The sequence below is a fragment of the Pseudorca crassidens genome, chromosome 5 (assembly GCF_039906515.1).
Source record: "Pseudorca crassidens isolate mPseCra1 chromosome 5, mPseCra1.hap1, whole genome shotgun sequence".
NCBI classification, from domain to species: domain Eukaryota; kingdom Metazoa; phylum Chordata; class Mammalia; order Artiodactyla; family Delphinidae; genus Pseudorca; species Pseudorca crassidens.
The window spans coordinates 61,501,200-61,518,133 of record NC_090300.1 but is presented as its reverse complement, the minus strand read 5'-3'; the positions used below and the strand labels follow the sequence as shown (position 1 = coordinate 61,518,133).

Below are 16,934 nucleotides of genomic sequence, written 5' to 3'. Positions count from 1 at the left end.
ATGGGAAGGAAATAAAGCTTATAATGCCACTGATATATATTAGGTTATGGAAAGTATTAGGTAAAGAGAATTGGGACATAATTTATATTTTATCTGAAATGGGTTGTTAACCTGTATTATCTTGGAGATTGGTTGGCAGAAGAATAGAATCATTTTTTGGTTTTGTTATTCAAAAGATAAGACTAAGGAAAAAAATGGAAAAACAATTTGATGATAAGAAAAATATGTGAAATCTGTTATGAAACATTTCTCTGCTCTGCTTACCTCTCCTTTGTCTTATACTACTTCTCAGTGTGGAAGCTGGCGGTGGGAGTGCTGTTAAATCATCCTTCCACAGTTACCATTTGGAATCATATCTGTAAACCTTGGTCAGCATCTGGCTGAGGGCCAGCACCATGCATTAGGGGTTTACTTAGTGGGCAAGGAGACAGCAGAGATAGATGTTAATCCACAGGAAAGCAGATTGCCTGGGTCAGCTGCTAGCAAGACCTTTGTGCACGAGTCATGTGCTTCCCTCTGTTTCCTTGAGCCCTGGGTATGGTGCTCTTGGGACCTCGCAGTCCGGGCCTGCACACTGGGAGCCTGTGCACATTGGCATCTGGGCAGAAAATGTGTCAGATGGCCAGCAGGTGTCAAATGCAATGCTTGAAAATTTGGGAGTCAGGCTGGTTCATCTTGAACTCCAGCTTTGATACCTACAAGTTGTATTACCTTGGGCAAGTCCATTGCTCTCTGAACCTCAGTATTCTTAAGCATAAAATGGGAATAATATGAGCACTCATTTCCTGGGGCTTTTCTGAGCTACACATGAGAGGATGTGTATCAAATGCTTAGCACAATGCCTTGAACTTGCTACTGGTGGGCTCACAAGCTACAGTTGATGTTGTGTAAAGTGCCTGCCATCTACAAAGAGCTCAATAACTGGTGTGTATCCTTGTGGACATTTTAAAGGTCTCATTAGGAGTGACCATTATCAAAAATGAGCAGCTATTTCTCAATGGTTGTTGTCTTCAAATCCTCTCTGGAAATGTCCATGTCTCGGTGAAGTAGGTTCCAGAGGCAGAGGTGACGGGTCCATAGTTCGGCAGGCAGTGCTGCCTGCGGGTTAGGGTCAGAGGAACTGGCTGGAAAGGCTGGTTCTGCCATTATTTGCTGTGGGACTTGGAGCAGGACTTTCACTGCCTTTGAACTTCAGTTTCCTTGTCTTAAAATGAGAGTGATAATGGCCACCACACAGAGTTCTAGGACTAGTAGGAGATGAATTCAGTGAGAATTCAACATGCAACCTGCAAAATAAGGTAAGATGCTAGCTTATCAACCACCAAGAGGCCCTCATGGCCAGCCTGTCAAAAGAAAGAACCTGCATCCTTATTGGCTCTTTGTCAGTGGCCCTCACTATTGCTCTCCTTTTGGGGGAAAATGTTCTTTAAGGAATGGTCTGCTTCCTCACCATCTGTTCAGTCTTTTAATGCTGTTGAAACTGATTTTAATGCTTTACCTTGTTTTGGAAAATGATCTCCTATTTCACTGTTGAATAAGTAAAATCCCAAATCACAGAATCCAAAGCCCTTCCTCTTTGAACTCTCTGTAATATTTGACATCATTACTCATTCCCACATTAATAAAAACACCAGCTGCCATTTCTTGAGAGGCTACTGTGTATGGCACTGTGCTAGCCCCCTTGACTCATGATTTCATGTAACTTACACAAAATCTCTAGGTAGTAGGTATTATGGCCCCGTTTTATGGAAGAGGAAACTGAGGCACATAGATGTTAATTAACTTACTCAGTGTAACTTAACTGCCACATAATTGGAGTAGAGAGAAAGAGAGATTGAAACCCTGTTAATACTGATGTTTCTTCTTGGAGTTTTGTCCTTTTCTTAGCTTCTATTTGTAATATTTCTCTGTCTATTAAAATACTCAAAGCACTCTGTACCTTTCTTATGGCATTTGTCTCATTCCTAACTCCTGGAACTCGATATAATTTGTGAGTAATCAGTAATCTCCTTGAGGACCCCCTTTAGCATAATGCCTTGTTGAGACAAATTATTATTATTATCATTATTATTTTCTACAAAGGGAGCATTAGACAAAGAATCCTTCTTTGGGCTGATAAGTCTAAAGAGTTAACACTAAGTAAGAACATAAAAACAACATCAACTCCTTTACCTTTATAACCAATATAGCAATGATCTTCTCAAACTAAGAGTTTCCATTGGGTTAATTGGCCAAGAGACTTTTTCATAGTATTGCAGGGGTAGAAAAAGATAGCTGAAGAGACAAAATATGCATACTTTTCTTAGAGGTTGCATTTGAAAACATCATTGCTGTTCTGATTAATGGTAAAGAATCCCAGCCAGGGTGGAGTGTAATGTGATTTAGATAAACTCTAGGTTAGGTAATGCTGAGGAAAGAAATTTGAGCAAGTTTGGTGATGCCCAGATGGACCATAGACAAGAGACAATGAGTGTTGTTACTTTTCCTGCTGACCTTTATTTAAATGAACTCTCTCATTAGAAAAGAGCTTGCTTTAGCTTATTGTTAAAACTGCTGTTTGTTCACCTGCTTTGAAAAAGGAACAGGCGAGGGCAAGCACTGAGGTAGATTAATAGTTTGCCTGCTTGGTATTGGTGCAAAGCTCTTTTCTCTCTGTCTCTTCGGGTCAATAACGAAGATATCGCTATCTTATATAGAGAGATATCTATCTGTCTATCTATATTTTTCCCCCCAGTGGGCAAGAGGATACATATATATTCAGTGGGCAAAGGGTTGTTGTATGAAGTGGATGCAAAGCATAATATGGGACACAACAATATTTTAAGGAAAAATACACTAAAATATAGAGGACTACTACAAATAAAATTGCTATTTTTCTGTAGGTGAAAATAATTGAATACAGGAAATAATAACTGAATACAGGAAATTTTATATGGCTCAGTGTTTTACAAGACACCTCAACTCATATTGAACAAAATCCTATAATGTAAGTGACACTATCCCACTTAACTAATACAGACAAAGTTCAGAGAAGTGAAATGATTTGCTCAGGGACACACACTAGATGGAATTCAAACTTAAGTCAACTTTTATTTTATTCCAAAAATCTGTCTTTTTATAAAATATAGTTCCTCTCTTTATAAAATTTGTAAATAGAAGAAAAAAAAAGAAAAATGATGTATAACTATGTGATAAGGAAGTAGCAAAAGGTAAAACCTGCTGAAAGAGTTCAAAGACTGGAGAGAGGTCCCTTCTAGACTGGAGGGCAAGGAATGCAAAGGGTAAAGGAGAAATGGGAAAGGGATGAGAGAAGGTTATATCCAGAAAGGGCCATTGGAGAGTTGGTAGGAGTTTGACAGGTGAAAGTGAAGGGGGAGAGAGACCTTCCCTGGATGTCTGAAATGCATGAGGCCAAGGGACACTGTTGTAACACAGGGTGAGAGAAGGGAGGTAAAGATTAGGCTGGAAATTTATCTGGACACCAGAAATTGGAGAATCTTGATGTCCAGTCCTGGGAGGAGACTTTATTTGCTTGGTTAAGCAAGAATTTGTGGAAGGGCTGTGATTAGGGAAGTTCCAAGATCAAGGTCATGCTTTGCAACTATTCATTAGGAAGACCTATGTAGAAGAATATAGCCTGGAAGAGATTTGAGCAGTTTTTCTCAAAATTTATGTATGATAGATCGACCTAGGGTGTTTGTTAAACTTTCAGGCCTTACCCCAAAAGATTCTGATTAAGTATAGGCCATGCAAATTGATATTTTTGAAAAGCTCCCCTGGTAATGCTTGTGCAGGTGACTTAAGGACAGCACCTTGAAAAAAACCAGACTAGGAGTAAGGAGGTTGGTTAGCAAACTATCACAATAACCAAGGTGTGAGAATAAAGGTACCTTATTTGCATAGGGAGGAATAAAAGGCACAGATGTAAAAGATATTTTGAAGGAAGAATCAATAGGACTCAGGTTGTTTAGGTCTGTAGTTAGAGGAGGATTCAAAGACAATGGTTGGTGTTAAAACCTGGACAATCAGTGGCACATGAATAGAAACATGAGGCAGAGTGGGTTCATTAGGTCTTAACATGAGTTTAGTTTTGCCAAATGAATTTTGAAGTGTAAACTGGCAGCCACAGGGAAATGTCTACCAGATAGCAGGCAATGTTGGACTTGAGTTGGGGAGCAAGGTCACAACTGGAGAGATGGTTTGGGATGTAGGGATAGACCAATAATACTTTCAATTACTGCAAGAGTGTAAAAAAAATAGAAAAGGAAAAAGAGGACTCAGCAAAGAGGAAAGATAGGAATGAACTGTAAGGTGGGAGGGAACCTGGGAAGCTAAACATAATTAAAGTCAAGGGAAAAAAGGATTTCAAGAGAGAAAAAATATTAGAAAGAGAAAGAGAGAGGGAGACAGAGAGAGAGGGAGAGGGAAACAGAGAGGAAGGTCCACAGTTTTGAATGCTGTAGAGTGATCAAGGGTCCTGGGGGCTGTGAAAAGGCCAACAAATTGGGTGATAAAGGATTCTTTGAAAGGGTGAAGAGGGCAGTCACAGGAAATCAGTGTGGCCTGAAATAATGCCCCAGTGCCTTAAAAATAAATGGGGAGCGAGAAAGTGGAGACAGTAAGGATAGATCACAATTTCAAAATGCTTTTTGATGAAAGGTAACTCTAGTCATGTTCCATAACCTCACCATCTTATCCAGTTATTCAAGCCAGAAATCTAAGGTTATCCTTGACACCTCCTTCTTCTTCACCCATATCCTTTGAAACTTAGCCCGTCACCAACTTTCTGATATGACTGCCTACACCTGTCTCCTTCTGTCCACTTTTCTCCCATCTTGCTGCCACCTGGTCCAAGCTACCTAAATCTGGTTTACTACTATAAACTTTCAACTGGCTTCTCTGTATCTACTCGTGCTCTTCTCGTTTTTGATCATCACATTGTAGCAGAGATACCTTTGCAAAGCACAAATATCTAGTCAGCTCCCTGCTTAACATCTTGGATGCCTTTCCACTGGTCTTAGAATAAAGAGCAAACCCTTAACGTGACCTGTAAGGTCCTAACTAGCCAGGCTCTTTATGCCTCTCCAGCCTTATCTTTAACCACATGGTGCTTGATTCCTGCCCTCCAGCCACACTGGCCATCTATTAGTACCCATCTACTCTCTCCAACAGACTTCCTTTTTATCTGTTTACTAATTTTTTAATTTATTGATTTTCACTAGAGTGTATGTAAGCTCCATGAAGGCCAGAAATTCTCTCTCTGTCTCTCTCTCTCTCTGTGTCTCTCTCACACACACACACACACACACACACACACTCGGCACTTGGTACATGTCAAATAAGTGAAGGGCCCATGCTTTAGCCTTTGCCCATGCTTTTTCTCTGCCTAGAAAGCTTCTCTTCTAATCCCCACTGCTTTCATACTTGCTCTTTTTTTTCACTTTTATGCTTCTTCATTAAGCAACTCAGTCATCACCTCCTCAGAGAATCTTTCCCTGACATCCTTGACTATGCTGTCTCCAATTAAATAACCTCTTAGTGCTTATTACATTTGTAATTTTGTATTTATTTGTGTGACTATCTGAATACTGTCTTTCTCATTAAGGACTGTCACCTCCATGGTTAGGGGGCGTCATTTCTGATTTGGCTCAACATTGTAGCCCCAATACCCATCACGGTGCTTAGCCCATAGTGGATGTTCAATTAATATTTGTTAAATAAATGAATGAATACTTGAATGAATGCAGATATAAAATGAGGATTGATAAATTAAAGAGTAGGAGGATGGAGAATAGATCTTTTTTAAAGTAATGTGGATAGCTGAACATGTTCATAGGCTAAGGGGAAGAATCTTCTACTAGACAATCTGAAATCAAAATTACACACAAGGCAACTTTTCATATAGACATAAATCAGAGCCCATCTTCTATTTTCTTTATACCAAGTCTTTTTTGTCCACTTGTCAATGGACAAAAAATTGTCCATTTCCTCATCCACTTGTCAATGAGGAAATAGGCCTAGAAGATTGAGAAGCAGGTCGTAATAGACATTCTCTAGCCACGTTTCTCCATATCAGGGCTATTGTTGTCTTTTTTATACCCAGAAATATTTTCTCAAATTTGGTAACATATTATCTAGGCCTTCTTTCTCCTTTTGATATGAACTTTGTTTCCCTCTCTCTTTTCTTTTGATTCATTCCAACAGAGAATTGAGTCCTGTACTGTTCTATTTTTATGTTTTTAAAGCAAATAGTTACCTTGAGTTGTCTACACAGAGAGCCCCACATGGCTGTTCCCAAGCACCACACAGGATCAAATAAAACCACTAGGAAGTGAAGTTAAACCAGTCATTGATCATCCTCACAGAGGAGAAGAAACTGGACCAGTCCTGTTGCAATTCTGTCTAAAGTTAGGTATTATTTTCTTCTGGATGTCAGCTTGTTGTCCCCTCCTCCACCACCAATTCCTTCATTTGGAATAAATTGCAAAATTAAAAAATATCCAAAGACAATCAAGGGTCCTAGATTTACTACAGAAATATAATCCCTTTGAGGAAGTTATAGTTCAATTTGATGGAGCTACAAATTCTTCCTATGGTCAGACATTTTTAGATGCTTATACAAAACCAAACTCAAGACATTCAAAAATTATGTCATGGGCAAGATTTACCAACGGCTTCTTTCTTCTACTCATAAAGTGCCTTATGCAGCATGGCCAGAGTGATCCTCTGCATCTGAGGCAGAGCAAGAAAAATTCCAGATTTGCATTTGAATTGCTGCCTATTTTTTTAACTTTCTAAGAGTTTCACTTTGAAAGATACTTTACTTTTGTGGCTAAGAATTATGAAGTCAGTCACGTGACCTTTACCAGCTTTCCAGGAAAAACAAAAAATTAAAAAAAATAATAAAAAAGACAGTCTGACAAAACCAAGCTAATTGTTTTTAAAGCCCCGAACTATTGCACAAAACACAGTGGAGTCCCCCTTATGCACGTAGTGTTGTAAGGGCTTTATTTTGACAGAGTTCCAAATTGAATCCTCCTTTGGTAGAAGCCTACGTGGGTTGGTTTTGTAAATCATTTCCAATCACAAATGCCTGTGAGTAATAAGATTCTATGAATAGACAGGCAACATTGGGACTCACAAGACCTTCTTTCCTTCCTCTTCTATAAGAGCCCTATCTACAACCATAGTGCACAAAGGGGATTCAGTGGAATTAAGATTTGTGTGGTTTCTAGAACCCTAAATCTCCAGTCAGGCAGCCTGGTAAATAATGATAAGACGTTTAACTGACTTCTGTAATATGGCTTTACTTCAGGGAATAGGGTTAAGAGGGAAGTGTATATTAGTCAAAAAGTTATTCTAAAAAACATGACATATATTTAATATAGTTCTCTTCACCTGAGAATTATAAAAATATAGTGTCTTCTCTCAAGGAGTTTGCAATCTAGTTATCTAAGCTAAAATTATACTTTAAAATTTAGTTATATATTTTACTACTTGCCTAACTATTCTTTTTTACTTGTTAAATGGATTTATGGATAGCTGAAAATGAACTCCTATGTCCAGAGTATTCTGGAGTTTTAATTTCACACTCAGGAAAACACCAAGGTGACAAGGAACTTGCATGTGGGATTCATCTGACATTTTCCCCATTTAGTACAAATGCTGGCAAATGTAAACCAAAGCCCTCCTGTTTAGCAATATAAGCATCTTCTCTTCCTTTCCTAAGAAGCCAGCACGCCTGACATTTTGACAGCTGATTTATTCCCTTCCCTCCCCCTGAGCTGAAATTCTCACCCAGGCTTATCTGTCACCCTGGCTTTGATGAGGAGGGGGTTCAGGCATTTGCTGTCTGAGGCTGTCAGACTGCAAGTCGACTTCGAATGCAACACCCCACCATACTCTTTATCAAGATGGGGTAGTGACTGTGGACAGACAGTAGAGAGGAAGGGTTGGGGAAAAAGTCACTAATGCCCCTGATTGGGCCTAACAATAAAAAGAGAAGAGGTGAGACAACAGGTGAATGAGAAGTGAGTAAGCACATGGCAGGTCCAGGCTTCATTATTACAAAATAGTTCCACGCAGCACTCTATTTCTGAGGTCATGATTGAGTTGTCCACTTGGTCATTAACCCTCCTTAGGTCAAAGTGGACACTAAGAAATCTAGTGTAGACATCATTGATTCATTTATTCAAGAAATACTTATTGAGCATTAACTACTGCCAAGATCACTACCAGGCACTGGAAATACTGCCATGACTATGACCCAGTCCTTAACCTCCAGGGACTTACAGTTTCACTGGGGAGGAGGGGAGCAGATAAGTGAACCAAAGATTACAGCACAGTGTGCTAAAGGCCATGGTAGAAATATGCACAGAGTATTTTGGAGCAAAAAGGAGCAATATCTTGTGAATATTAAAAAAAAAAATCAAACCTTGAAAATCGGTGACATTTTTATGACAGTGGCATATCTACATTTTTGGAGAGAGATACCACTCTTGGTACCAGTTGCACTTAAGGAGGTGGATTTGAGAAATGACAAAATATTAAAGGAAGCACCCATACAAATACAATAGTTAGTGGCACAAACCAACCTTCAGGAAGATGAAATTTGAGAAGTTGTTCAGTGCAGAATGAAGTTCAGACTGATTAAAGTTTAGCCTATGTAGTAGATTAGTATTTGAGAGTTTCCCAATAGTTTAATTGGAAGTGCTGATTTCCATTGAGCAATTAAATGAAATTAAATTCCTTTGCATTAAGGAATTAGTAATAGGGTTTCCCTGGTGGCACAGTGGTTAAGAATCCACCTGCCAACGCAGGGGACACGGGTTTGAGCCCTGGTCCGGGAAGATCCCACATGCCGGGGAGCAGCTAAGCCCGTGCGTCACAACTACTGATCCTGTGCTCTAGAGCCCACATGCCACAACTACTGAAGCCCGTGTGCCTAGAGCCCATGCTCTGCAGCAAGAGAAGCCACCACAATGAGAAGCCCACGCACCGCAATGAAGAGTAGCCCCCGCTCGCCACAACTAGAGAAAGCTCGCGCACAGCAACGAAGACCCAACACAGCCAAAAATAAATAAATTAAATAAATAAATTAAAAAAAAAGAAATTAGTAATATAAATCTAGAATAATTGATGATGCTAATTGCCAATCTCATGCACACCCTACACCCAAGTCATATTGTATGATGATGCATTCAGTTTACCAGTAATTCAGCCCATACAGCCATAAACAGAGTGAAGACAGGAAATATTGAAACTGGAGCCTGACAAGGCCGAGGGAAGACACTTGGTTAAGATTCTTTTAACATGAATCTATAAAATTGGGTTTAGTATCTCAGAAAAGCAAACATTTTCTTGATTTTTCCAAATTTGCATCTTTCATTTTGGGTCTAATAAGAAATGAGCAAATGTCACACATTTCCGGAAATTCTGTTTCTAGTGCTGGCCAGATGCTCAAACACCTTGAATTCTTATATGATGCCGTGATGCTTAAATGACTCTTAAATGATATCTACTGAATGAGGTTAGAGGCATGCAATAGCAAGAAATAAGAACTAAAGAGATACCTGAAACCAAAACTCTCAGTGTCATAATATATATAATGTTTAAAGTATCATTTTAGATAATAATAACAGTTAAAGTGGTGATAGGTAATATGTATTATGCACTTAATTTGTACCAAGCACAGGGCTAACAGCTATGCATAGATTATCTCATTTAATCCTCACAACCCCAATGTGTACTATGACTATCTACATTTCTGCTGCAGAAAGGGAGGCTCAGAAATGTTTAAACAACAGGAACGAGCAAAACTAGGATCCAAACCATGGTCTTCATGGCTGTGAAGCTGGGGTTTCCATGCTCCATTATACGCATTCTAGAGACTGAGGTTTTCTTAATAAGTAAATTAGCATTCATTTAAGTAATTTCACTGGAGTTTGAGTCTACTTTTCCTTTAGGGAAGGAATATCTGAGGCACCCACATTGTTCATAGAGGAAAGAAAAATCTTTTCTTCAGATCCTCCCTTTTAAAAAATTTCCCTAATCAATAGCAGTCTTTAGTCACTAAATATATTAAAGATAGTTAATCTGACGTTCTATTTATCAGGAGTCTCTATGGCTAAAGGGAGAGTAAATTTCAATAGCTTACTAGTTCTTTGAACTTGAGCAATTTCAATGATCAAATTCTCTACACTTCAGTTTTCTTACCTGTTCAATGGAAAGTATATTTACTACTCTGGCACACTGTAAAGATTAAATGACAAAGAGAACGCTATTACTTTTTAAGCATCTCTTTTGTGCCCAGTACTCTAATGGGGCACTGGCATACATTATCACATTTAATCTTTAACCCAAAGAAGTAGGTATTATTATCACCCATTACCAGTGAGGAAACTGAGACTGGTTTAGATTAAAATTTGCCCATGGTCACACAGCCATGAAGTGAAGAAGGTGAGATTCAGACCAAGTCTGTCTATTCCTAAAGCCTGTGCTTGTCTCCGGTGCTGTGTCCTTTTCAAACTACGCTACTTCTCTAGACTGTAGAGCATTCTTGAAATATTGGGCATTATTATTTGTACCCAATTTGGAAAATAAGATTATTTTATTATAATTTAATTATTTGAAAACATGTGCCTTATGAATGGTAGAGAGGTCACTGTTAACTAGACCATGAGACTGGTTAAAATCATGCTGATTTTGAGAGAAAGAAATGAATGTAAGTGAATAGTACAATTGTTGATTATTATTGATTGATTCCTCTTGCGACATAGGCTACTGGGGCTTGTAGGCTCAGAAAGGTATATTGATTCCAACCGTACCTTTCAACCTAGCTTTGCCATCTCTTCCCCCATCACCAGAGAAGAGCAGAGAAAATATAGGACACGTCTATGTCCGTAGTCATTTGTATAGATCTGTGAAGATGCCTTTTTGAAATAGAAGTCATCTTTTGGATAAGATCAAATTGAGGCAAATTGAATTTTTATTTGCTCTGACATAGATTGGGATCAGTGATGTGATTTTTTCCTTCCCGTGTAGGGAGGAGAAAGAAAATCATCTTGATAAATCTCCTTGACTTTCTTCAAGGTGTTCAGTATCTTTTCTGTTTTTTTTTTTTTTTTTTTTGGAAAAATCAGCAGGATGTTATGACACAGAGATTAGACCTTGAGGTTGAAAAACTTCTGGTTGGAACCTAATGCTATTAATGGTTCTAATGGGGGAAAACATTCAATTCCTACATTCAACAATTTATTCATTCGACGATTGGTGCTATGGATATGTCAGGGAACACAAAAAAGTCCTTGCTCTCACAGAGTTTACATTCTAGTAGGAGAGAGACAGGCAATAAGAACTCAACATACAATATGTTGATGGATAATTTGGTATGCTATAAAGAAAAAGAAAGCAGGGACTGGGAATAGGAATTGTGCAAGGGGGTGATTTGAAACAAGGTTTTCAGGGAAGTCTTCTCTGATAAAGTGGCATTTGGCAGAGACCTGAAGAAAGTGAGAAACTGAGTCATGTGTCTATGGAGGGGAAGAATTTTCCAGGCATCGGGCACAGAAAAGTCAAAGGTTTGAGAGTCTCTGGGGTTTGAGAGTGTGTGGCATGTTTGAGGAACAGCCAGGAGGTCAGTGTGGCTGAAGTGAAGTGCTAAAGGGAGAGTGGGAGCAGAAGGGGCCAGAGAGGAACCCAGCTGCTGATATGCACAGTCTGTGGCCCATTGTAAGGGTCTGGCTTTTATCTGTAGTTAGATGGGAAGATATTGGAGGTTTTAGAGCAAAAGATATTATGATACAACTTCAATTTTGAAATAACCACTGGCATTGGGTACAGAACAGAATGTATTCTGTGGGAATAATAATTTGCAGTGGGAATAATAAGTAGTTGAATTCTACGTACAATTTGAAGGTAGAGGCAATGGGATTTTCTGTAATGTGGGAAGGGAAGAGAGGATTCATCTAGGACTCCAAGCAAGTAGAAGAATGAAGTTTCTACTTACATATGTGGGGGAAATATGGGAAGAGGAAATTCAGAAATTTGATTTTGAACATGTGAAGTGTGAGATGCTTATAAGGCATTTAAGTGGAAAAGTTTTGTAAGTAACTGAATATGTAAGTATGGAGGTTAGGGGAAAAGTCCAGGTTAAGAATTAGAATTTGTGAGCTGTTTATAGATAGTTTCTAAGGCTTTGAGACACATTTAGGGAGTAAGTATATAGATAAAGAGGAGGTTTATGATTGAGCCGTGGAGCAGTCCAGCATTTAAAGATTTAGGAGATAATGAGGAGCCAGCAAAGGATATTAAAAAATACTCTATCTGTAGAGTTACACACACACACACACACACACACACACACACACACATACAATCTCTTTTTCTACGAAATCTAAGTTAAGAGTTGAAGTCAGTCTCTGAGAAAGGATGATGCTGAGATTTTCGTGATATACCAAGAAACCCAAGGAGGAAGGGTCTCTGATAGGAAATGGAACCTCTCCTCAGTCTTTCATAGACCAAAAAATTACTTTGGAATTTGGAGTGAAGACATAGTATATTATATAATGTATGATAATGGGAAAAGTTGGCACCATAGTTGAAAAAGGAAACATAGATGAAGTAGATAAACATAAAGTAGATAAAGTAGATAAACATAAACATAGATAAAGTTTGATGATGTTAATCTTGTGACTATTAATATAATATCTGCTTTTTGAAAAAAAATTAGCAACCCTAAAAAATTTAGCAACAGACGAATAAAAAGAATAAAATACATCAATGATACCACACTGAGATAACTACTGCCAACATTTTGGTACATTTTTTTCTAGTTTGTTTTCATACACACATATATTTAAATTAAGATTATATTATGTGTACATTATTGTAGTCTGCTTTTTTATTTGATATATTAGCAGGAATAGTTTTGGAAGATTTAATTTCCATATTTTGGTGAGAGGAGTGAGGTAATCAAAGAGAAGTTTGTGTTAGTTTGAGAAATGTCTGGTTTGATATCTACCAATAGAGTAGAATGATGACTGGGTGTGTATATGAGAGAGACAGAGAACAAGAATGATTCTGGACTTGGTGACTTGTGTCTTGGTGACTGATATGATGGCGTGCTACCCATGGGGACTGAGAAAACAAGACTGACCAAAGCTTCGCTTATTTTTTTATGTTAGGGTAGATTCCAGACTTGCTTTCGGTATAACTGGAGCATTGTTGGGTTTTTTTTACTATATGTAGCAGAAACTAAAAGGAAAGGATATTTGGAAATGTTTTGGTTGGTATCTATTTATGTAAACAGGTAATGAAATTAATTTGTGACACAAAGCAGGCTGCTTTGACTAAAGTACTTGGTTTGGCTTTCCCCACCAAAGGAAGAAAAGAATTAGCATATTTCCCCTATATTTTTCATGCTGTGGGGGTCCAGTATAGACAAATACACCACCAAAATATCATACGGAGACTTTTCCCATAAATCTGTAAAAACCGTGAAAAGTAATTTTAGTTTATCAGTAAAATGTTAGGGGCGTGACCACAGCAAAATAATTTCTTCTGTTGACAACTATGATGTCATGGATTGCCTCTAAAATAAATGCTTGATGTGATTAGATTCAGAAGATATTGGTAGAACCAGAGCCAGTGAAAGTCCTTTTCAAATGAATGAAATTAATGAAAACAATAGAAACAACCTTCAGTTGTAAACTTCTGACAGCAGTAACTGTGTGTGTGTTTCTGTTTATGTATTATGAGCTCTCTTTTCCTATATATGAGTTCTTGACTGGTGAGCACAATTGGCTAGAGAATGGGACTTTACAAGGTCAAGGTCACACATTCCACTAGCCACATAGAAGCAGAAAACGATGTCATACCCATCAATTGCGTTAAAAATTCTATATGGTCGTTTCATGGACATGTGCTCTTGGTCACGTAAAGACTAGTCAAGAGAGTTTGAGTGGTTCAGTAGCAATCATCACGCTATTAAGATAAATAGACACACAACTTTAAGCATAGATGCCACCCGCTACAGGGAAATGATTTCAACTTTGTACGTTTGTGAATGGCAGTATATACACAGATGCTCACAAATGTGCACACTCAACTGCATCATAGAAGAGAATAAGCCCCACTCGGCCTTGGTTCTAGTATTTAGCTGAAAACATGCTATAATTGTCTTTCACTTTTATTTCTACTTAATACTCCATTAATAAAGAACTTTTAGGTATATTGAAGAATATTACATTCTTTTATAAATATACAATTATTCTATGTATCTTTGCCATTTGTTATACTGAATCAGTGCATCAGAACATAGTTCTTCAAAATCTAAAATAACATCTTTACATCTTGGAGTTTGTGAAGTCTGTTAGGGAAATAACACAACAGCACTGAGAAATTCACTCACTATGTTTCTGCCACTTCACACTGAGGGTCACATGCAATGACGAATACTGAAACTTGCACCACAGATCAAGTTGGAGAAACATTGGTTTCTGATCATTGCATTTTTGCTTAAAAAAAATCTCAGCTTATGGTTTTCTGATATTTCCTTTTCTGATTGAGCTATACCGATAAAGTATAATAATAAAGTACAAAGCAGTATAAGTTCCCTGCAAATCCACTCATTATCCACTGGACTGTGAAGCCAACTGCCCCTCTCATCTTTCAAGGAGAATTGTGCTTTTATCCTGTTCATTTAGAAAAGAAAAAGAAAAAAAAGCTAAAACGTCAAGTCCATAACCTCTAACGAATCACCATTTCCATCTGCAGCCCTGGCAGTTGTTTAAAAGCAAGAGCAGGAATAGAGAGAAAGCCCCTTCTTCAGTGCAAAACTCTTGCTCTGCTTTAGCAAAACCATTCATACAAACAGTGTGGATCAGCCTTTCGATATGCAAAATGGACGAAGGTACCCAATTTTCTTTTATAATAGATTAAATCCAAAGTAGTTCTTTATCAGGGAAATCCATTGTAATCTTCCAATTTACCCTTTTAAAAATTAGACTATGGCTAATAAATAAATAAAACATTTATCTAACAGGTTTCAAGTCTTTAGGACAGCTTCATCGTTATTTTTCTCGGACCTTTATGCCTCCCAGCCACCAAAGTCTTCACTCAACCCTACCACTACCAACAGCCCAGCTGGCCACATAGATAAGAAGGAAACTGTTTTCTCCACGACCTCTAAGCATTCTACTCCAAGGGAAAAGCAACGTGGAATGCACACTCAGCAGGCTGCGAGTCTGGAGCCAGTTTGTCCTCGAGGCATTGCTGCCATAAAACATAATAGTATCCACTGTGTTTTGCTTTAAGCAGATCCGTCTCCCACTCCCCCTTCTCCCCTTCCTGCTTCTCACTCCGCACCTGGCTGCAATTCACGACCCACACGACACAGAGCAAACAAAAAGCACGAAACAGCAACAGATTCCTTTGTTTTACATGCAAATCCTACCTCTGGTAGTTGTCACATCTTCCTCAAAAGCCACGCTTAATTTTTAATGACAGCGATCCAGTGCAGTCCTCCAAATAGCCATCAGTAATTATCATTACCTCTTGTGCCTAAAGCCTTTCTGGACCATTAATGTCACAACCCTTGCTAACTCATAGCTTTAATACTCCCTGCTCAAAATGTCTGAAAGAGTTTGGAAGGACAATAGGAGTGACAGGCTCGCTAGACAGCCATGCTTGAAATTAGTTATCTGAAGCTCCGTTAAAGCTGCTTCTTACTGTTTTTAAAGCGTGCAGGAGGTAGGATTTATTAGCCTATGATAGGCATGCTGTTTCTGTTTTTATTAAATACTGTAATAGGCTGTCTGTTAGCAATGCTGTGATAGGTCCAGCATCACTTCCCCACTGCTTTCGAATTCTCATATTAAAAAGGGAGAGAGGGCTCAGACTTCCTTACAGTAAGACTGAGACCAACACCACCCTGCCTATTGGATCAGATTTCCAAATTCTTTTTAGCTATAAGAGAGAGAATTCCTTTTTCAAATAGGTATTTTTACATGGAAAGTGAAGTTGAGAATAAACATTCTAGGATTCCCCAAACAATTCTCACTCCCAGCAAGGGAATCCTTCCCTTCCCAGTTACAAAAATAAGCATTCTCTAGAGTTAGGTAAAAGGATCAATCCCCATAGGAAATGTTCTCATCATTACTGAGGTAGGGTTCAGGGCATGCATTTACATAAAATCTCAAATTAGGTATCAAACGGACTGAACGGATCAATGAGCGCATTTATTGTTTCATACTGATTTACAGAGCTTTGTGTTCTAGTTTGAAGCAATCATATGCCCTGGACTACTGTCCAAATGGAAAGAATGAATGCTGGGTGGAAGGGATGGGGAAGTGTACACTCCCTTGATCCACTTTGGACAGTCATAATCATGGAAGGTGGAAGAAGGATTTCTTACCATTGGTCAGAGAAGATGGTATTACTTGCTGGAAGTGCTACTCTGAAAAGTTCTATGTACTTTTCCAAACAGGGAAGCAGAAAAAAGTTCTTGGTAACTCACAGTAACGTAGAGGATGTGTCATGCTCTTACTAACCAGATTTAGTCCTTTTCTTCTGCTGTTCTTTCTCCCCTCCTGCTACCCCAGGAGCAATAGTTATATACTAGTTACTATGGAAACAGAGTGGTCTGCTTCAGGGGAGGGGCTTAGGGAAAGCAGCAGATGGAATATGAAGGGAAATGTACTATACTGGCCTATAGAATTGAAAATGAGGTGGGATTAACAAACAGACAAAAACTACTGCAAAACAAAATCTCAAAGGGAATGATTGTAGATCAACACTATTTAATTACTGGTAGTTTTGTTATCTAGAAATACTATTATGATCACAGCATCCATTATTTATTATATGCAAGAACTGAATATCTGAATTGCTCAGAAGTCTGATGTTTTAAAAAAGATACTTTTTTCCCCCTTTCT

At 38.4% G+C, this 16,934-nt stretch overlaps 1 protein-coding gene across 2 annotated transcripts in view; it reads right to left on the bottom strand.

Annotated features, from left to right (window-relative positions):
• Positions 1 to 15,712, bottom strand: part of KCNMB2 (potassium calcium-activated channel subfamily M regulatory beta subunit 2) — a 245,792-nt gene extending 230,080 nt beyond the window's left edge. For both annotated transcript variants that reach the window (XM_067737236.1, XM_067737237.1), the window contains exon 1: positions 15,455 to 15,712. The gene's annotated coding sequence lies outside the window, so the exon portion shown is untranslated. The remainder of the gene's footprint in view (positions 1 to 15,454) is intronic.
• Between the last annotated feature and the right edge of the window lie 1,222 nt (positions 15,713 to 16,934).